Source organism: Panthera uncia, chromosome B1, assembly GCF_023721935.1.
Source record: "Panthera uncia isolate 11264 chromosome B1, Puncia_PCG_1.0, whole genome shotgun sequence".
Taxonomy (NCBI): domain Eukaryota; kingdom Metazoa; phylum Chordata; class Mammalia; order Carnivora; family Felidae; genus Panthera; species Panthera uncia.
The window spans coordinates 85,629,684-85,652,157 of NC_064811.1; the positions used below are offsets into that span (position 1 = coordinate 85,629,684).

At 36.8% G+C, this 22,474-nt stretch overlaps 1 long non-coding RNA gene across 1 annotated transcript in view; it reads left to right on the top strand.

Moving 5' to 3' along the window:
* LOC125922983 (uncharacterized) overlaps positions 1 to 22,042 on the top strand; it is a 79,304-nt gene extending 57,262 nt beyond the window's left edge. Inside the window, exon 4 of the long non-coding RNA XR_007457854.1 lies at positions 21,866 to 22,042. This is a non-coding gene — a long non-coding RNA (uncharacterized LOC125922983). The remainder of the gene's footprint in view (positions 1 to 21,865) is intronic.
* The last annotated feature ends 432 nt before the right edge of the window (positions 22,043 to 22,474 follow it).

The following is a 22,474-nucleotide window of genomic DNA, read 5'->3' on the forward strand; positions in this document are numbered from 1 at the left end:
CCCCCCAGTTCTGATTTCATTCATGGTTAACAAAGATGTAACCATCTTCAGTCTTCTTCTACATCTGGAGAAATCACTTGGTAACCAACACTGCTATAAACAAAAACACAAGTATTATACAGTGCCATCGATGAAAATAGTTCTCTCCCTTGTGCTTTATCAATGGTTTTTTCAATACTCTGGGCCTCTCCATATAAAAGATAAATATTTTAATTTAAAACTTAAGGCTTTAAAATTTTAAACATATTTTTTAAAACTTCATTTGTGCAGAGACCTTACACACTATGCTTCCTCACCATCAATTCCGGCATTCTGAAGAATGAGGAAGAAACCTTGGCCAAAGGTTGTGTACTCCAAAAATTGGCACATGAGAAGTTGCTGATGCATGCAACAGCATTCCTCCTTGTAAACATTAGGCTTTACCTGATCCAGTTTTTTTGAACATTTTTTAATTTTTACTTATTTTTGGGAGAGAGAGAGAAATAGAGGAAGAGGGAGGGGCCAAGGGAGAGGGAGACACAGAATCTGAAGCAGGCTCCAGGCTCTTACCTGTCAGCACAGAGCCCGACACAGGACTCAAACTCACTAACCGAACCATGAGATCATGACCTGAACCCAAGTTGGAAGTTTAACCGACTGAGCCACCCAGGAGTCCTATACCTGATCCAGTTTCAATGCTTGCCTTTACCTTGCTACTCAATGACAAAAGTGGAGATTATGTTGATTTGAGAAATATTATAGCACCCAAAAGTAATTCACCTAGAGTTACTTATAATAAATCTGTTACCTTCTTACTAGTCAGGTTTGTTTTGTTTTGTTTTGTTTTCCTTTTCCTGAAACTGCTCCTATCTCGTCTCTCAGTGTTATACCTTTGTGGTATTCAGTTTGGCTTTTGATAGGGCACACACTGTAAACCCATCATCTGTATACACTAATATTTTCACTTTACATAGTATACAGCCCTTTGACTTCATCCTCAAACCTGGTCAGAAGTGGTAGAAGGATTCTCATTCAGGGTCACTGATCAAAGTAAAAGTCTTACATAAATCAGTCTCACTGAAAAAAAAAAACTGTGAAATTTGGTGTCATCTGTGAAAATTGTCTGTTTGGTTTGAATTTTTATGGAAATATCTTAAATTCAGGTACTAGAATGATGTTTTGTTTCCATCAGCTTTAAAGCACCTGAAGGTGTGGGCCCTGGGAAAGATTTCCATTAACAGAAAGACTTCAGTATTTGTTGCTGTGACCAAACACTTCATTTAAAAACAGTTCTGACATGTTATGTTCAAAATATGTCTAAATGTAAGAAGTAAAAGAACTCAGATTTAAAACTAGGAGTGGGATGAGGAAAACTGGACTTTCTTAAAAGCGCAAAGAAAATATAGCATCAGAGTTGTATTTTCTAAGCAACGTTAATTAGTAGTCATTAATAAGGAAAGAAAGAAGTGATAGAAGTGAGTTTTAGAAAGATAAATATTAGGAAATTTTCTTTTCATCAGCAATAACATTATAAAGCAGCCATCTTTTAAATGAAGGCAAGTTATCATGGGCTTTTCGATAAGGGAAGAAATAGCAGAAAGATACTACTTTGTCTATATATTTCTATTCTGAGATGGAAATGGGAAAGATAAGAATATAAGGTGATTTAGAAACACAGCAGGTATATAGAAGCCTTGAGATGAGTTGCCCTTTCACAAGTACTAACTGGATAGGGAGACCCAGGTAAGAGGTCAGTGGCTTTTCTCTAATAAGGAGCTAAAAAGAATAATGAGGTGATGCTTGAAGCAAAAGCTATAGAAGCAAGGCTCTGCATGTCACAGAAATATTAGCATTTGAGAGCAGAGCAACGGATAGGTTCAATGCAATGCAAAGAAGGACAATAGATCAACATTTCAGGTTCCACTGAAACAGAAATTAAAAATAGATTAAAAACAAACTTATGTATAGGTATTGGTATTTCAGCCATGACTCTCAAATCTAAGACATGAACTCTTAAATGCAATTGCAAAGTAGAAATTAAATTCTTGTCATCTAAATGAAAATTAAAAGTGAAAGGTGACATCAAAATATGTATTTCACATGTATATATATTACGTGTGTATATATATATATCTATACATATATATATACATATATATACATATATATCTATTTTAAAAGATTTCATTCTAGTAGGGAAGTGTGAATTTTTTCATTTATCTCAAGTAATCGTACTAGGAAAAGAATGACTTATTCAGTCTGAGTTCCACAACCTATGGCCAATCCTGTATACTTAGGATTGGCTACCTACATTGCAGGAATTATGCCTAGAAGGAACTGATCAGCCTGCATGGAAAACATCCTATTTTTGTAATGACATTTACAAAATGTTGTTTTTGAAACTTAGAATTAGGTTTTAAAACTTTTAACACTTGTATGCTGTATTTTTAAAGAAAGGCCATATTCTGATGAGGTGGTGGGAAGAGCCTCTATTAACAAGAGGAAAAGTCATTCTGATAAATGTTCTTAATGTTAACTATCAAACTGGAAGTGACCTCCAGCCATACAACATGCAGTCACAGCAAGCCATAGGTCAGATCTTCCCAGTGTCCTATGGTAAGTAGGTCTGTTCAGAGGGATTGCATTCCCTCCAGCCTGACTTAATCTACAACTACTCCCCAAGGACTGAATTTGACCTAGAAACTTTTGCAAAACATATGGTTAGTAAGTTAAGTATATCGTTAAGGTGAGCGGAACTTTCTGTCCATGATAGCATTCAGCATGCTACTTCTGGTCAAAAGAATCATGTCTAAGACTCCACAGATTGGTCTTTCCTCTCAGTAAACTGTCCCATATGTATTGGGCTTTACTATGTTCTAGAGTCCTCTCCTTCTGGAAGCACGGACTAAAGCATGGCCACATACTGCATATGCTGGCCACACTACCTGGGAGGGTGAGGGAGGTAATGGCATGGGATACACTTTGAACAGAAAACAGAAAGATCCAGAAGATAATTTCCTCTCCATCCCTCCCCTTTGCAAATTGTACAAAAAAACATGGTCTTTATAGTTCTCCAGAGACATCCCAAAAGATTAAGTAAATGTCTGTATTTTCTTTTGAAGCTGTGGCCACTTCAACACATCACATTACATTACATTTCTCTTTGTCCCTTGCTCATTTCTTGTTTCCCTTTATTCTTGCTGCCCCTGAATTATATTCTACAATAAAGCATTAGCATATAAATTTTGCCTCAGATTCATTCTGTTTTCTAAGGCTAAGAGAGAATGCCTGATAAATTTCATTATTTTGATTGAATGCCATCATGAGCAGAAATTATTGGCCCATAATAATGTCCAATCAAAAGTCTTTAACCCATTTAGAATACCACAGAACAAGTGTATCACTATTCTTTTGTAGAAACATAAAAAGAGAAAGAAGCACGAGCAAAAGGTTTTCCGTGGGGGATTTACAGATGGCACAGATGCTATACTGACTTTCTGAAGGAAAGGACAAGAAGACTTTGACATATCCTAATTTAGGGAAATATCCACTGCTTATTAATTCTACATGTTTATGTAAGTTGGGGGAGAGAAGTCATTACGTTGTGGTCCTAGAAGCATTAGGTACCATAAGAGATTTTCCTACAGGTCCCTTTTAATACTTCTACACATAAATTCTGGATATATCAAAGCTCTTCAAACAATTCTATCAAGCTCTCAGAATTCCATGTCTCTGCACAGGCTGTTCATTCCACCTGAATGCCCCCTCACTCCCAAGACACATACACTTTCTGCTTTGAATAACTGATGATTCAGATAAAGACCTTGGTTTTTCTAAGCTTTCCCAATTTTCCCTTCTTATTACAAAATTAAATCTCCTGACTCCATGTTCATAATTTCCAATTTATATTGCTATTCTGATACCTTAGCTCATAGACAGCAGCTATCTACTTGTTTTTTTTAACTCTATTGAGGATTTCCTAAATTTTCAGATTGTGTTACTTTCATTTTTTATAGCCCCAGTATGTCTCATGACTCTTGACACATGATAAAGATTCAGTAAAAAGGAACAAAGGGAAAGGGGTGAAGAAGGCCAAAAGGAGAAAAAGGGAAAGAACATAAGAATGTATATGATTCATTGTACAGTGAATGTACAATAGTCTCCTTCCATTTCTCCTTCCTTCCCAGATTTTGGGTTTGAGGAAGAGAGTCCAAAGTTAAAATAATCTAAACAGCTTTGAAAGTTCTAGAAAACATCCCAGTACTTCAATGCTCTATACCACAAAATATTGTAAGTGAATTTCTGGAGATTTATTTTTTTCTGAATGAAACATGATTTCAATAGCACAATAAAAATCAATAAAGAAAAGTTTTGCTTTCCAGAAATTTGTTTTGGGGAAAATTGTCCTGAATTTAGATCCTGTGCTTTAGATCTATAAATTAACAAATACTTGTACTTAAATTCTGAAGCTTGAGATGGGGAAAAGGGACACTATGAATTAGAATGGATCACTGTGTAACAGCAAGCCTGCTCATCCTTCAAAAGAGATAAAAACTTGTAAATACAGTGCTTTTAAGAGCATATTTTATTGAGCCCCAACTGACAAATCTTTTCTTTATCTTGACCCTATCTATCGAGTTGAATCCAGATGTGTGAAATTCCTTCCTAAGCAAAATAGTTACGTCATACCCATGCTTTCAAACACCGTGAGATAAGCAGTTATTTCCAGAATGGGATTGCAGTCCCCTGACATAGTCTAAAGACTGAGGAGGCAATTACTATTTTTGATTGTGTTAACCTGTGTATAATTATGTAATTACCTACTAAAATTTAGGCAGAGTGTTGCATATCTAAATCATTAACTTTAACAATTGACAAGCTGCTTTGATTAGTATTTTCATAGTGTAAGATAACATACTTTTGTCAGCTACCATATGATTAGTTATGATTGGGAGTTTGTTTATGCAAAATGTTTTCACTGCCTGTTTGGAGAAACAGAAAGGGAGAGTGAGGGCAGGGGAGTCATGTGCCTCTCTCATGGTTCAACTCAGGAAATTTCAGTGACGAGAAAATACTGAGAGATACACGTTATCACTCCCCAAATGGCATATAATTTTAGTGTCAATTTAGAAGAGTGTCTAGAGAATTTGACTTGGAAGAATTGGGCTCTCCTCTGGCAAATCAGACTAACAAGGACATCAGTGTATGTGGCGTCAGCTCAGACTGTCATAGGCAACTCCGACTTGGCCAGGCAGCCCTCTAACAGCATTGATCAGAGCTGCTGCTCTTCTAAGGAAAATGCATGTCAATATATTTGTTATTTACTTTCTAGCAGAAACCCAGCAGCTGCAGCAATTTTTGAGAGAATTCTCTGACACATCTCATTTCCTATCAGTCTTAGGTGCTATTGACTGTACACACACATTCCTAATAGGCTAACATCACTGAATTCAGCTAGCTATTGGAATAGAAAGTCCTTTAATTTCTTGGCTATGATGGGGCTACGTGATGCCAAATTTCAGCTCTCTATGGAAGACAGAAAGTCCTCAGGACAAGAAGCATTTCTTGTCTCCCCAGGCAAATTGGCTGTGCTCATTTGTTTGAAGTAAGCGATTACAAAAAGTGGCTTAGAGAAATTATAAAGTAAAATTAAAAATAAAAGACTCCATTGGCTACTATGCATGTATTGTCTTTTCCTTTTGAGGGAAAGTGTTTTGGGTGGAGATATAAGTGATCAAAAGAGGCTAACATAGATGACACATTCTTAATTTAGAATGGGGGGGGGGGAAGTGTGTGATTTACCATTGCGATCCGAAGGTGAGACCATCCTTCCAAAAGAATTTGCAGAGCAAAATGGACCCTTAGCTCTCATTATTCTTTTCTTTTCCTCTGCAATTTTATGACTTTCTAGTCTAGTGAAAATGCCTAGAAAGGAATAGTTTCATATGACTGTCATTTATTGTCTGCCTAACGAAAAGAGAAATAACATTCTAAATGCACTGTATTTTTCAAGAGGGGCAGAACAGGCTGTACCATGTGAGAGTTTTCTCTTTATCAGATTAGTAATGTCAAACTCCACAATCATAAAGTATTGATCTCTCCAAATCAGACATCTCTGTCACCGTGTCTCACAAGCATGAACATCTGCTCCATCTTTCACAATGAGACTCTTCCCCACAATCAGACACGCTACTGTCTTTGAGATCGCAAGCTTAATTATACTGTTTTTAAACCTTCATGATTGAGCACACATGCAGTAATACCACTCCCTGACTGTCTCTAATCTTGTCTTTCATGTCTCTAAATACAATTTAAATGTAAAATTGTTTAAAAAAACTTAAATCATCGTCCAGCTTTGTAATCTTTCTTCTACTGTGTACTCATTCTATCTTTCTTGACCATGACTAATAGTTCTCACCAATTTAAGAAATATCTACCTTTCTGAAAATTCAGAGACTGAATCCTACTCCTCTTTTTTGATAACAATATAAGTTACCTACTCTGTTATGCAGAAAAGAAGTGGTATGTGATGCTTTGTCATATTCTTTTCCTTTTTAAATAAAATGGTCACCTATAGCTTTTATTATTGATGATTTTTGTATCTCCTTTCCATGGCCAATATGGACTGTTTGTAGCAAATTTGTGGGCAGCAATAGGCATTTCTTCTGTTAGAGGATGCTTTCTCCATAACACAAAATACCACTAATGAAAAGGAGTAAGAATTCACCTGAGTATTGTAGGCAAAATGTGTTGAAGAGTCCTCCTGTGTGGGCACATCATATTCTATGAATCCATTCTGCAGCCTAAAGAAATATAACATTTGTCTTTTTTGCCCTTAAACTACAACATCTTTCAATCCAATCCCTCAGTTGAAACTGAGGTATGAGACGATGCTTGGGGATGGGGTCAGGAATAGGATATGAAGGGTGTCTGGAATGGGGAGAGATTTGACGATATTATGAGAAATGGTGTGAGGCTCAGCAAAGAAGGGAGGAAGAGGATAAACTCTGGAATGGTACAAAGTTTCGCACATATTGAAAACAATAAGCTGTATTTACATTTTGACATTGCTGTCTGAGACATTCAACTGACTATGTCAAAGACAAAAGAAACCAAAACAAAGATGTTTAGCAAAACCTGTAGCCTCTGCCCATCAGATATTGGTAGGCTTTTAACCACTTGTGACAACCAAAAAATGTCCCCAGGCACAGTTTAGTGTCCCCTGTCTGGAAGGCAAAGCTTCCCCCATTTGAGAGCCACCATTTAAAACAATCTTAAAATGTCTCACTTTACTCTTGATTTCATAAGCATCCCTAACATTACCTGTGATATGATTTTCAGTGCAAAGGCAATGGTCCTTGGAGTTTAAGCACTCCACACTCTTGACCCATGACCCGTGAGTAATGGCTAAGTAGTGTTCAGTTAGCCACACGATCAGAAAAGGATGTTGGTGACCCATCCCATCATAGATTTATAAAACCCTAGTCACAGCTCTGTTCTCCACAATGAAATCTAGAAACAAGCAAGCAAAGCAGACCAGGTGTCTTCATATCCTACTTTTGGAACACTCTTGTCACAGGTGCATGATATTTTGCCTACAGAACATGTCTCTACATTTAACACCCCATTGACAAAAATCTCAAGAATGGTTGAGGTTGGAACCCAGAAGAGGGAAGACAGTCTTTGGAGATATTCTCTCAAAGCCTACCAATTTCCCTCACAGAACAACAAAGTTGTCTTATCTTTGAGTGAAAATAATATTATTTCAATTTAGCAAATTCTGTAGTCTATGATAAGTTTCTGCTTATTTTGAAATCCCCACCATGAGCCCCCAATATTTCTACAAATTATAACAATATGACCTTTGCTTAAGGAGTCCAAACAGAATTGTATAGAGACAGCAAAACCTATCTAATAGAATTTGATTAGAATTTTGCAGACAGTAGACTAGCTTTTAAATTTGAAAGGTATATTACCAGCTAGTTATGGAAACAATTATTATACATTTTACATAATTTTACATCTCTAAGGATATTCTGGCCTTTCTTTTTCTGATCTCATAAACTTTTCTAAATTTCTTAGGAAATGAAAGATTCTAAAAATCATAAAAGTTCCTGTTATTTCCTAAACAGCATGCAGAGCTGTTGCATAATCTTAGAAAAAGATAGACAGGACAGACCTTACAAATATATTTTAAAGCTCTGAAATGTAGACAAGAATATGTAAATTGAAAGTAAATTTATTTTAGTGAACTGGCAAGAAGGGAAAAAATATAGGGCCATATGTTACCATCAGTTTTGCTATGCATATTTGGGGGGAAAGAAGTTTCTTAAGCCAGGCATTTTCAGTCCATAAAATGCCTTCCCATAGGTAACTACATGCTGGCAAAAGCAGCAGGCAAGTGTTGAAAGTTAGAAATGAGGACAGTGCTTTTATTGGTGGCTGAGAAGAACAGGGAAGTTGGTCCCTGTAAGAGGAACAGAGAAGAGGGGATGATAATTTGACTTAAGTGAAAATGTTATCAGTGAGTAACAACATTCTCAGCTGGAGGCAGTTCCTTGTTTCACCTTCTTTTCTCCTGTTGGTCTCTGTCCTCACAGAGGAACAATTTTGAAAATAACCTACAATGTAAAGAATGTGCATTCCAGCTCACCTCTCTGAGGTACTAAGTGCTTTCTTCGTTCATGGTTTGCTTCAGTAAAAATACCACAAGAGGTCAGTTTGAGTTCCAGCCATGAGCACAATAAATTATGTGGACTTTGATATGAATAATGTGGTGAATGAAAGCAAGGCTTTATATGTTCTGACTATAATCTGCAGGGCTGTAACGACGCCTGACCTGTAATAAGTGACTAATATTTTTTAAATGAATGAATAAATACCATAAACAACAATTATTTTGCACATGACACCAAGAGCTTATATGTTTGAAGTTAGTAAATCTTCTCTGTGTGTTTGTGTGAGAGAGAGAGAGATGCTTTGACTTCGCACATGTCCACAAAAGACTGAAGATTCCACAATAATGACATGATTTTTGTATGTGTGTACTCCTCCAGTGTTTATAAAGCATTTCCCCATGGCTTTTAATAAATGAATTCAGAATACAGAACTCGAACTATTTCAGAAGACAGAATTCTATTTTCTGAGACCATAGGCAGACAAGTGACTGAATCCCTAAACTTCTATTTCTTAATCTATGGAGTGACAATAACAAAGCTCTCACAGGGTTCCTATGAGGATTAAATGGGCTGATGTGCATGAAATTGCTTGGCAGAATGTGAAGTACTGGATAAATATAAGTAGCATTACTAAAGATATTCTCAGAGAACAAAGAACACGGGTGGAAGTAAAGATTATCCCCATATTAGCAGTGATATGACCTCCTGGACTCCAGAGGTTGAAAGTTTCAAGGCACCAAATGCAGGTAACCCAGAGTCCTTGGTTCTAGGTCTAACTGTGGCCTTGATTTGCTGTAAGACTTGCCAGAATTATTGAGCCTTTTTGTACCTCAGTATTATCATCTGTGTAATGGGGCCTTCATAAAGTTCCCTGAAGTTCCTTTCTGCTCTAATGGTTTATGGTTCCATGACAGAAACAGATTAATGGGACACCTGGAACAGATCCAAAATGTAAGATCAGACAGGAGGAAAGTGCTATAAAAAAGAAAAGAGTATTGTTGGTCACTTCTTATGCCCAATTTATAGACTCTTGGCCCAGCTCTCACTTCAGTCCTCACTGCAAGGGAAACAACTGGTTTCCCTCGGTTGTAATCTCATCACACAATATGGACACTTCAGGAAACCCATCAGGCACTTACATATGTGCAGCCTGAGACTGCAAGGAAGTTAAAGCCCAATGAGGAAAACTTTCATCACTACAGGACAAGAGTCAGTGGACAAAACTCCTCTTTTTTATCCCTCAAGTAGACATTTCTGAGGTGATTCTACATGGCTTCTCCAAGGATCCTGGTAGGATGAAATCCCATTTCCCCTCAGTGATGATCAACTCAAAATTACATCTTTATTGGCTTTCCCACTCCCTGTTTCATGTTTCCTAATACACCATTCCTGTGCCTTGGAATCACTTCCCAAAATATACTGCTTAAATACTAGTCCTTATCTCAAACTACATTTTGTTGGTGGATCACAGATTAGGAAACAAGTGGCCTTGGAAAGCAGGCCCTCGTTGTGGGAGGGAACTGGATGTTGCAACAAGTGCACTGAGATAAAGACCCCATCACTGTAGTAGCAGGTGAGGTCCTGATAACTCCTGACATGCTGTACCACAACACTGAGAACCAGAGTTTAGTTCCCAACTATATAAGTCATAAGGATCCCAAGAAAACATTCAGAGAGGGTCTTGTCTCCTGTATCTACAGGACAGACTTTATTGAAATTTAAGCCTCAGATTTAATTATAAGGACAGGATTACAAAAGAGTTTGAATGCATGGGTTAGATAACTTTTATATTTCAACTTCAAAGACTGGATGGGAAAACAAATGGCATTCCAAATCTTGATATGGGGACATTTTGTAGCAGGTGGTTAGTCTGTAAAACTGCACGAGAGAAAATCTATTGACACAAAGCATTAATGTTTAAGAATTTAACATTCTAGTGAAGAAACCTAGAACCAGTCTCAATATGCTGTTAGGATGGCACATTGAAGCTTGGTCTACAATAAATAATATAGAGATGTGAGAACTGCCTTAGCAAAGGATTGAGAAAGGAGTCATAACCTCAGAAAAAAGAAATAGTAGGAGAATGCTTTAATGTGAAGCTAGAGTGTCTATGCTTATAAGTTGCCACATCAGTAAAATTCTAGGGGTCAAAGGTCCAGAGCAAGCCAAGATATCCCAAAACCCTAACCTAACCCTGTAAGACAAAAGACAAGATGTCAGACCTTGTACTCTCACTACTAAGATAGAAGTATAGCATGTAGTAAACCTATTTGAATTTTGGTGACAGTGTATGCTATGCTTGGGAATATTTCTCAAACCCATTTATCTGATGACACAGAAAGTTGCCAATTTTGAGTGTGTTTCAGAGCAAGAGATGGCATTTCAGCAGTTCCTAAATCCAGTGCAAGCTCCCCTGACCAATGGGCCATAGGACATAACAGATTCAATGGCTCTAGAAGTGTCTGTGGTGGGTTCTGATGCTGAGTATAATGTATAGCAAATTCCAATAGGAGAGTATTAGCATAGAAAAACATTCTCCATTTGAAAAGCAGTTCCTGGCTTACTAAGCCTTAGTAGAGAAAGAATACCTTGACTGTGGGGTTTAAAGAATATGCTACCAAAGCTGAATATTACCCCAACCATTGAGCTATAAATTTGGGTAAATGAGACAGTGACCCATTGTATGATGGATTGTATGCAAGCACGTTCAGAGAATACACGAGAATTCTAGGAATATGTGGCCAAGAATCTCATTTCTTCTACCTTTTTATCACCAATGCTTTCTTTTAACTAACACCTAATGTGTCACAGATGTTGCCAATGGTATAACTCAAATGGCAGAAGAGAAAAAATGTAGACTCAGTTCACCAATAGATTATGTTGGTATGTTGTTACAACCAGTCACTATGGACTACCAATGTACTACAGCCCCAATCTGAGACAGTGGTGAAGGAAAACCCCTGAAGTTCTTTACTGCTCTGATATTCCATGACAGAACAGTTATAGTAGAGCACTTGTAGCATCATCTAGATAGAGGGCTCTACTTAAGAAGCATTTGGGAAGAAGGTATACTGGACTTCTTCTGTGCTCCTCCCTTGGCTTACCTTGTATGTTAGCCTCTGCTGCAGTAACCAGAAATACAGGATGAATCTTGACAGCACTTTGGCTAAGCTACTCCAAATATCACTGATTTTATTCTGTGGGGTTTCAATGACTCCACAACAGTTTGGGACATTAGGAACTGTCAGCCACTCAGATGTGAACAGCCTGGAAGTGAAAGGGAGATAATGTCCCATTAACAAGACCTTGGTTAACTTCTTAAGAACTTTGAAAAAAGAAAAGACAACCTCAGATTAGCCAATTATCAACTCAAGTCCTGCTGTGCAGGTCAGAAGCCTTCCAAGGTAGTGTTTACCCACCAGGTATGAATGTGAGCACTCTTGGAAGTAGGAGAATGTTGCCACCCCCAAGAAATCACTTCCCAAAACAAACCATCTCCAACCAAGCTGTGTTGCAGATTCTTTTCCTGCTGGGAAAGCTAGGTTAGAAGAGAGATAAGAATAGGCCTCTACTACAAAGCTGTAATCACGAAGACAGTATGGTATTGGCACAAAAACAGACACATAGACCAATGGAATAGAGACTCCAGAATTGGACCCACAAATGTATGGCCAACTAGTCTTTGACAAAGCAGGAAAGAATATCCAATGGAAAAAAGACAGTCTCTTTAACAAATGGTGGTAGGAGAACTGGACAGCAACATGCGGAAGAATGAAAGTAGATCACTTTCTTACACCATTCACAAAAATAAACTCAAAATAAATGAAGGACCTGAATGTGAGACAGGAAACCATCAAAACCCTAGAGGAGAAAGCAGGAAAAAACCTCTTTGACCTCAGCAGCAGCAATTTCTTACTCGACACATCTCCAAAGGCAAGGGAATTAAAGCAAAATTGAACTATTGGGACCTCATGAAGATAAAAAGCTTCTTCACTGCAAAGGAAACAATCAACAAAACTAAAAGACAACCGATGGAATGGGAAAAGATACTTGTATGCAAATGACATATCAGACAAAGTGCTAGCTAGTATCCAAAATCTATAAAAGAACTCACCAAACTCCACACCAGAAAAACAAATAATCCAGTGAAGAAATGGGCAGAAGACATGAATAGACACTTCTCTAAAGAAGACATCCAGATGGCCAACAGGCACATGAAAAGATGTTCAACGTCACTCCTCATCAGGGAAATAAAAATCAAAACCACACTGAGATAAAAGCTCGCCGGTCAGAGTGGCTAAAATGAACAAATCAGGAGACTATAGATGCTGGAGAGGATGTGGAGAAATGGGAACCCTCCTGCATTGCTGGTGGGAATGCAAACTGGTGCAGCCACTCTAGAAGACAGTGTGGAGGTTCCTCAAAAAATTAAAAAGAGATCTACCCTATCACTCAGCAATAACACTGCTAGGAATTTACCCAAGGGATACAGGAGTGCTGAAGCACAGGGGCACTTGTACCCCAATGTTTATAGCAGCACTTTCAACAATAGCCAAATTATGGAAAGAGCCTAAATGTCCATCAACTGACGAATGGATAAAGAAGACATGGTTTATATATACAATGGAATACTACTTGACAATGAGAAAGAATGAGATCTGGCCATTTGTAGCAATGTGGATGGAACTGGACAGTATTATGTTAAGTGAAATAAGTCAGGCAGAGAAAGACAGATATCATATATTTTCCCTCATATGTGGATCCTGAGAAACTTAACAGAAGTCCATCAGGGAAGGGTAGGGGGGAAAAAGAAGTTATAGAGAGGGAAGGAGGCAAACCATAAGAGACTCTTAAATACTGAGAACAAACTGAGGGTTGACAGGGGGTGGGGAAGAGGGGAAAGTGGGTGATGGGCATTGAGGAGGGCACCTGTTGGGATGAGCACTTGGTGATGTATGGAAACCAATTTGACAATAAATTATATTTAATAAAAAAAAAAGGATAGGAAGTATACTTCCTTACCTGGAGATCCGGCTCTGATATTTGGTAATTCCAGAATGTATAGCTATCACACAGAAACTATATTAAACTCAAAGATCATCCCCTCTTGCTGATATCTTGCACTTTAGCCAAGAGCTTTTGCTTTGTTTGCTTTGTAGTGATGATGGGAAGGGGAAATTCCTCAGGGATATCTTGACAGCTTCTGTGTTAATTCAGGAATCCCCATCTTTTGATACCACCTTGGTATTTCCTATATTGAATTTGAAGAGAGAATCAACAGCTGGGGATAGTTAGCCATCTTATCAGGAACATAATTTTCAAATCAAAAATATATTTCAACCATGTATTACCTATATGATCTTGAGAAACCTATCTTAATGTGTTCATCTGTAAAAGAGAGGGCTGATGTAAAGATTACGTGGTGTATCTGGAGTTGTGTCTGATACATAGTCATACTCCATAAATATTAGCTGCTATTACTTATATGAACTAAGTTATACAATATGTGTAATATGTTATACATAAGTATATTATGTATATTATATGTAAATATATGTAATATATTATATATAAATACATGTAATATATATAAATATTTACATATTTAGTTGCTGTATAATGGATAAAAGGTATTTTCTGGTGACTGGGCATTATAGGGATCTACTCCATAATTGAGTACCTCTCACTGTAGCCCTCCCATTGGCACTAACAGTGGAAACCCATGCAGAACAGGGGAGCCCCAGAATGGAAGAAGAATTACATCAAATGCCTAAGACATGCTTCAAAAGGGTACAAGTTCTGTATAAACTTTTCTGTGTGAGAGCAAATAAAGTTAAACACACCATGTAAGCCCTGAAAGAGGCAAGGAGAGACTCAAGACCAACAAATGCCTTCAGTTTTAGAATTAAATTGTTAGAAACAGAAACTTCAGCTTTGGAAACGTCATTTTTTCTTCTTACTTTTATATTTTCTGAAGTTTTTTTTTCCTTCTCCTTTATCACTTAAACATTTTGTCTGCCTTAACACCCTTTCAAAAAAAATAGTGTCACCATTTGAGCAGACACGTAAATAAGACAGCAGTGTATCCCCAAAGGCCAAGATTGGTGGAGGCAGCTCATCAGGGTGAGGGACCCCCAAAAGGAAGCTCAGTTTCAGGGTACACAGTTAGGAGGTGTGGTCCAGCTAAATGTCACGTGTAAGGCCACACAGAAAGCTCTCCAGAGAGATCTTAAATTAAGCCTTGGAGATTTCTGTGAGGGTTTTTATAAACGAGCCCAACCTCTTTTTTGTTATTTTGTTTTTAATTTTATTTTTAAAATAGTATTTGTCTTATTATATCTAAGGTCGCATGGTGATTTGACATATACATAGTGAGATGATCACCGCAAGCCAATTAATATATCTTCTCCTCACATTGTTACCAATTTTTGTGCATGGTAAAAGCACCTGAAATCTACTCTCTTAGCAAATCTACAGTATTCAATGCAGTATTATTGGCTATAGTCATCGTACTGTCCATTAGATCTCTGGACTTATTCATCCTACATAACTTTGTACTCCCTTGACCAACATCTCCCCATTTCCCCGACCCCCTCATCCCTGGTAACCACTGTTTTACTCTCTGCTTCTCTGTACTCAAGTATTTTTAGATTCTACATATAAGTGAGACTATGCAGCTTTATTTTTTCTGTGTCTGGCTTATTTTATTTACTTCACTGTCCTCCAGGTTCATTCACTGTTGCAAACAGCAGGGTCTTAAAGGACGCCAACCTTTAAAAACAGCATCAGAATTGGGCATCTGTTGTAACCGCCAAGGGCAAAGAGGAGTCAACACTTCCAAAATACACCCAGAAATGTTAAGACCCTGCAGCTACTCCATATTATCCTAAAATTGCACAGCATTTTATTTAAAGATCATGTCTAATACTTACCTGTCCATTCGTTTTGGCATAACTACTAACATTAGTATTAACCCATGTCAGTAATGTCAATAAACAAGAAAAAGTTAAAAACTAAAATCCATCTTAGATTATCCTCCATAAACATTACCGGTTCATTCATGCAGTTACTTGCTCTACATTTATTCTTCAACCTCACAGGAAGCTCCTGACTCAGGATCCCTTTATTTCTTCCTTACGGAAACCCTCATATCTTAGCCTCCTTTCTTATTAAGCCTACACCTCTTAATCCATCACTCAAATCCTTCTATTGTTAAAGTCTCTTTCTCTGTTTTCCTTCTGAGAGAGTAACAACAAAACCCTGAGCTCGGACGAATCCAACTATCCATCCTTTCCAGTTCTGTAACAGGACTGCTGAGTGCCACATACATCCATTCTGCAAGCTCTTGCTGTACAAACCTGACATTTCCAACTTCCGCCAAGTCCTCAGTGCTGCCCGACCACAGTGTACCTCAGGGCTTCTCAACCCTGGCTACACATTAGAATCCTACAGCACTTTTTAAAAATCCTGATATGTGGGCCTAATCTGCGACCAATAAAATCAGATTTTCTGGTGGTGGGATCTAGACATGGGTAATTTTCAAAGCTCTCCGAAATGATTCTAATTCAGGGCCCATAGTTAGGACAGCGTTCTCAGCCTTGATAGCAGATAAAAATCACCTGAGAAGTTACTCAAAGTACTGATTCTAGGTTCTGCCCTCTCATATTCTAATTTAATTTGCCTGAGGTACCAGCATGGGAGTTTTGACAACTCTGCAAGTGATTCCAATGAGCAGACAAGGGTAAGAACCACTGGTTAAAACCACTGTTCCTCAGGCCTTCAACTTTTCCTTCTCAACTCACAGCAGCTGATGACCTTCCCTCCACCTTCACAGAGAAAATAGAATCTGATCATCTTAACAAAACTCTCTTATCATTCCTTTTTGCATCCAAAATTGTAGACAGACCTCCTCTCATCTATAGTTAATGTCTGCACTTTTTGTCTGGCTATATCCCAGGGATTTCTAGATTTGGATGTATAATAATGATGGGATTTTAACATCCACATTAATGAGTATTATATATATTATATATATATATATTACATGATTATATAATATATAATATTACATTGTTATAAAATATATAACGTTATACTATATAATATTCACATATTATATTATACAATATGTAGATGCTACATATAAAATATCTATAATTTTATATATGATTATATAAAATGAGACAGTTTTGCCATTTTATATTTTCTAGAAGAATTTTTTTTTTTTTTTTGTATTTGGAATGATCATATCCTTAAATGTTTGGCAGAACTTACCTAAAAATTAGTTGGCCTTTGTGTTTCCTTGGTGGAAAGATTTAAAAATCTTTAAATCTTAAAATTGATCTAATTTAAGATCTAAATCTTAAAAATTGATCTAATTTCTGGACCAGTTAGAGTTATTTGGTATTCTCATTCTTCTTGAATCACTTCTAGTGTGTCATTTTTCTAGTAATGTTATCCATTTCATCTAAGTTTTCATATATATCATTCACATTGTTCATGTTATTCTTTTATCATTTTATAAATGATAAACAAGCCTAATGCAGGGCTTGTACTCATGAACTGCAAGAGCATGACCTGAGCCGAAGTCAGATGCCAAACAGACTGAGCCACCCAGGTGCCTCTCCCATAGATATATATTTTAATTTATGTCACATTAACAATATACTGCTATCTTTATCATTTCCTTGTTCCTATTTTCTTTGGACTTATTCTACTGACTTTTTGTCTTTTTAGGGTGAACATAAAGCTTATTAAATTTTATTCTAACAGGAATACTTACTTATATTTCCCTCTAATTCTACTCCAGAAGTATAAGTTTGTATGTTTTGTATTCTGGTGGCCATGAAGGTGTGCTGTTATCTCCTTCAAAAGGATGTGCTCTGGGGACACCAGTGAATGACAGCTCCAGCTGCTGCAACTTGTGATCTACTATGGCGTTCACCAAGACCACACTTTTCCAGGCTGCTTCTGGCCAGAGACTGAGTATAGCGAGGGTACCAGAGCAGGGCTGTGTTTGCTGGATGTGGGAATCCTCCAATGGACAGATCTGACATGGGGACTCCCATCAGCTTGGTGGAGGATTTCTAGGAACTATGCCACTGTCTGAAGTTTTTCCTCCTATTTTGTTCTTTTCACAGATTATCAGTCCTGCAATACAGTTTAAAGGTTCCTACAACCTGTTCCTGCTTCCTCCCACTTCATCCTTCAAAGGCATTTCCCCAGTGCATCTCTTGTACATCTAATTCTGTATTCCTTCTCAGAGGACTTGAATGGACAAACTGACACAGTTTTTGTTACCCAATTCTGAGTGTTTCCAAATTTGTATTAAGATTACTTTATTTTTTAAGTGGGCTTCATGCCCAGCATGAAGTCCAATGCAGGGCTTGAACTCACAACCCTGAGATTACGACCTGAGCTGAGATGAAGAGTTGGGCACTTAACCAACTGAGCCACTCAGGCACCCCAAGATTTCTTCTTGACTCATATGCTATTTATAAGTTTATTTCCCCTAAATGTTTGAAAAGTCTTCTATCTCTTCATTTAATTTCATTGTCTTGTGTCCATAGAATGTGTCCTTTGAAATCTCTATTTCTTCATGGCACTTGAAGAAGAGTGGGTTTTCTATAATTGTTGAGTGCAGAGTTCCTTAGAAGTTCACTGAAACAGTTGTTCGTTGAGTTGTTCAGATTAAATAATATCACAAAGCGTGAGAGGTGTTTAAATCTCCCATTCTAATAGATTTATTCATTTCTCCTTATAGTTTTGTCAAGTGTTGTCTTTTATATTCAATATTTCATCAAGTATATACAGGTTTAGGATTGTTATATGTTCTCAGTGAGTTGGAATTTTATCAGTGTCTAGTGATTCTCTTCATCCTTCATATTACTTTTGATTTAAATGTCAGAAATGATTATTCATATCTATCATTTTTAGGCTTATTTGCCTGGTATATTTTTCCCATTTATTACCTTAAAATATGTGCTTACCTTTGTTTTAGGTGAGTCCTTGGCAAATAGCTTTTACTGGATGTTGGTATTTTATGCAATCAAGAAATATCAGTATTTTAATTGGTTTAATAGTTTATTCACTTACATTTTTGTGATTGCTGATATATTTGTACTTTTCTTTCTTATTTTGTTTTCTATCTGTCCCACTTTTTATGCAACCTTTTTCTCGTTTCTTCTTTCTTTTGCATTGATTGCATTGATTTTTTAAAATTACTATTTCATGACAACATTTGGCTCTATATCAAAGTAATATATTCTTGATGGTTATCTTTGAAGTTCCATCTTCCATTCTTAACATTAAAAAAATCCCTTTTTTATCCCTTCTACAAAACAGTATAAAAATCTTACAATATTTCTACTTCAGTACTTTAAATTTGATGGCCTCCATCCAAAATTACTTTATATTATTGTCTAATATTTTAGTTCCCTTGATTTCTATTTGATTCTGAACTTCACACTTTAGACATGATCATTATTTTTTTATACAACGTAAGCCTATATTTGTTGACATGCTTACCAATATCTTTGCCATTATTTCTTGCATTTTGGATCTTCTAAAATCATTTTTCTTTTTTTGAACATCTTTTAGGAGTTCTTTTTAAGGATGATAAGTTTGTAACACTGTTATTTCTGGAAAATATCTTCCTATTGTCTGTATTCTTTAAATATTTTTTTCTAGATTTATACTTATTGATGGGGAGAACTTTTGGGAATCTTTAAAATTCTCCCCTGAGTTCTTGAACATATTCCAAAGTATGTTTATTTAAAATCTAAATTGATTCAGGCACCTAGGGGGCTGTCAGTTAAGTGTTGGACTTCGGCTCAGGTCATCTCACTGTTCATGGGTTTGAGCCCTGCTTTGGGTTCTGGGAGTGCAGAGCCTGCTTCAGAACCTCTGTCTCCCTCTATCTGCCCCACCTCTCTGCCTCTCTCTCTGTCTCTGTCTCTCAAAAGTAAATAAAGCATTAAAAAAATTTATATCTAAATTGACTTGCTAAAAGTCTTCTAGAATCATCTAGTCCACTATAATTCTGGAAGCAGCAGTCTGTTTCCATTATATTTCCTATAAACATAATTAAACTTTACCAATATTCAACATATAGATTGATGGATGTACCATCGCTCTGTCTAGATTCTAAGTTCAACAGAATGTGAGGCCTTGACAACATGTCAATTGAGTAGCTTTATGGATTGTATTATGTAGTTTCAGGAAAACAGACCTCACACAAGGGAGGAGCCTAAAAAATTATCCTGTGGAGGAATCACAGATGGATAGTAACACTGACAACAGAAGCATAGAAACTAATCTTAAGTAGCAGAGCTGGTGACTCTCCTATGCCCAGTAGGAGTGCTTTAGTTAAAATAAATAAATAGCAATAAAATACCATGGTACAAGGTAAAAATAATGACAGTCTAACCAAATGTAACAAGAAGTCAGTCAAGAACTTTAAAATTAGCTAGAAGGTGGTTTGACATAGACAATAACACTTAGCCTGGTTAAAGATGAAACTGGCCTAACTGGTTATTGTAGGTTTAAATAATAAGCTAATGATAGATGAAGGTATCATAAGTAGCAAAATATTCTTGAAATAAAATTTCATCTTTATCTCATCCTTTTAATTTATTTACATTTGTTCTGTAATGTGTATATTTTACATCCATACATTAATATATTTTTATTATGGTTAAGCACTGAAAATAAATGTTCCTAATAAGGATATATAATAAAAAATCTGAGAGTACCAATTTGTCAGGAAATAAGCAACTTGAGGACTTGAGCCATTTGAAATTCATCTATGTTTCCTCCATAGAGACTAGCTTTGAATTTTGTATGTGGTAGAAAATGAACAACTATTTGTAGAATATTTTGTTCTCACGCATTTTAAAAACTACACTTTTCCAATGAGTCTATTTTTGTACATTGTGGGGATTTTGAGAAGTATTCCCACTTGGATCATCTAATCTATTCCCAGAATGTTGGTAGAATTGATTTTTATTATTCCTAACTTATCCCTGATGGATGAGTGTCAAGCGCTACTGTGAATATTATTAGTAGAGGTGAATTCATTATTTCCCTTGACAATTTGCACCGTCGCTTAATTGTTCTCACGGTTAAAAAGTTTTCTTACGTTTAACTTACACTTCCCAGCTGCAGTTGAAGCTCATTACTTCCTGTTCTGCTCTCATTGACTAATGAGAATAGGTCCCTGTCCTCCTGATAATATCCCTTAACGTATTTTCAGAAACTATCATGTCACCCTTAGCTTTCTTCTCTCCAGATTTGGAAATTCCCAGCTCTACTAACCTTTTATCATATATCCAATCCTTCCTGAATTTCTTATATTTTGTGGCTTTCCTCTGAATTACATTAATTTGTCCACAGAGAGAAAAAATGCATTCAAAATTCAGTAATTTCCTGAAAATGAGAAAAAATAAAGAGTGCTATATATAATTTATGTAATTTTTTGGAAAGTAAGCATGAAATTCTATTTGGGAAATAGGTTTGCTTAAAATTAATTCTTATTCACAGTTTCATAACTACCATGTAGCATTATCCTTTTGTTTCTGCTTTCATTAGAGAAAGAGATTTCAAGGGTCTGAAATTTTATGCACTTGTATATTTGCACCAATATGCATAAGATGACAAGTGAAAAGTGCACTTTTTTCTGGAAAAAGCAGCCATACTTTTCATGATGGACTTCTGTCTCCCCTGAAAAGGTAGAATTTGACTGGGTTCTAGTCCTGGGATAAAACTAAAGTGAACAGAAAACCAAACTGTTTAACTGTTACTCAGTTTTCCTTTCTGAAAATAGTATAATCACACAGCAATATACTTTAAGGAAATAATGTCTATGTCTGAAAGTTCTTAAAGAAATTTGAAATCAATATTGACTCATGAACCAGGACTTGTTTCTAAGAATTATTTTCAGCATGTCGTTAACCCCTTTAGAGGTTTCCGCACATCCTCACTTGGGCAGAATGATCCTCATTCAGAGCATCATCTTTCTGTCAGTTACAGTGTTGGCAGCAAGATGACCAGCTGTTCTTTACCACTCTGAAGTGTGCAATGTACAGCCTTCCATTTGTGAGTTCTCCTTATAATAAAGCAGAAATTCTCCATAAAGATTACTCCCAAAAGAGCAGCCAAAAGAGAAAAATTGTACTTCCAACCATGCTCTTACATTTTTCTCTCTACAGGTATGGACCACAAGACTCTCCATCTACTTTAGAATGTCCTCCATGCATCAGCCTTTGGTAGCAGAAATCCCATCAGCCACATCCAATAAAGAGATACTTCCAATAAGAAAGAAGTATGCAGTGCAGAGACTGGGCTTACAAGGTTTCAGGTCCACAAAGATATGGCTATACCATATATGTCTGCAGAAAGAAATAAAGACTTTTTGGATCAGATACCAATTATCCTTCTCTTCAGATCCTCTTGGCATCTTTGTTGCAGATTTCCACAGTTTCTGACCAAAGCTTACACAGATGCAACTGGATAATGCCCCGTCTTCGGCCCCTATCGTGTATCTCTGATTTCTCACCCCAGGGCTGCCTTGCTGATGATACCATAGGACTCTGATCGGTTCCCATACCCTGCACATACAACCTGGAAGTATGGGAAAGCTAATATGCCATGAGGTAGACTTTGCCAATAGCTTTTAAGAGCCAGTGGATACATTATTTCTGCTTTATTCCTTCTTTCCCCAGGAATGGTCATCCAGAGATGTGATTTGTAGGCATCTCCATGGTATTGTACTGCAGTCAGCTCAATAGTACCACCCCTTTTTGGCCCTGCTTCTTTCC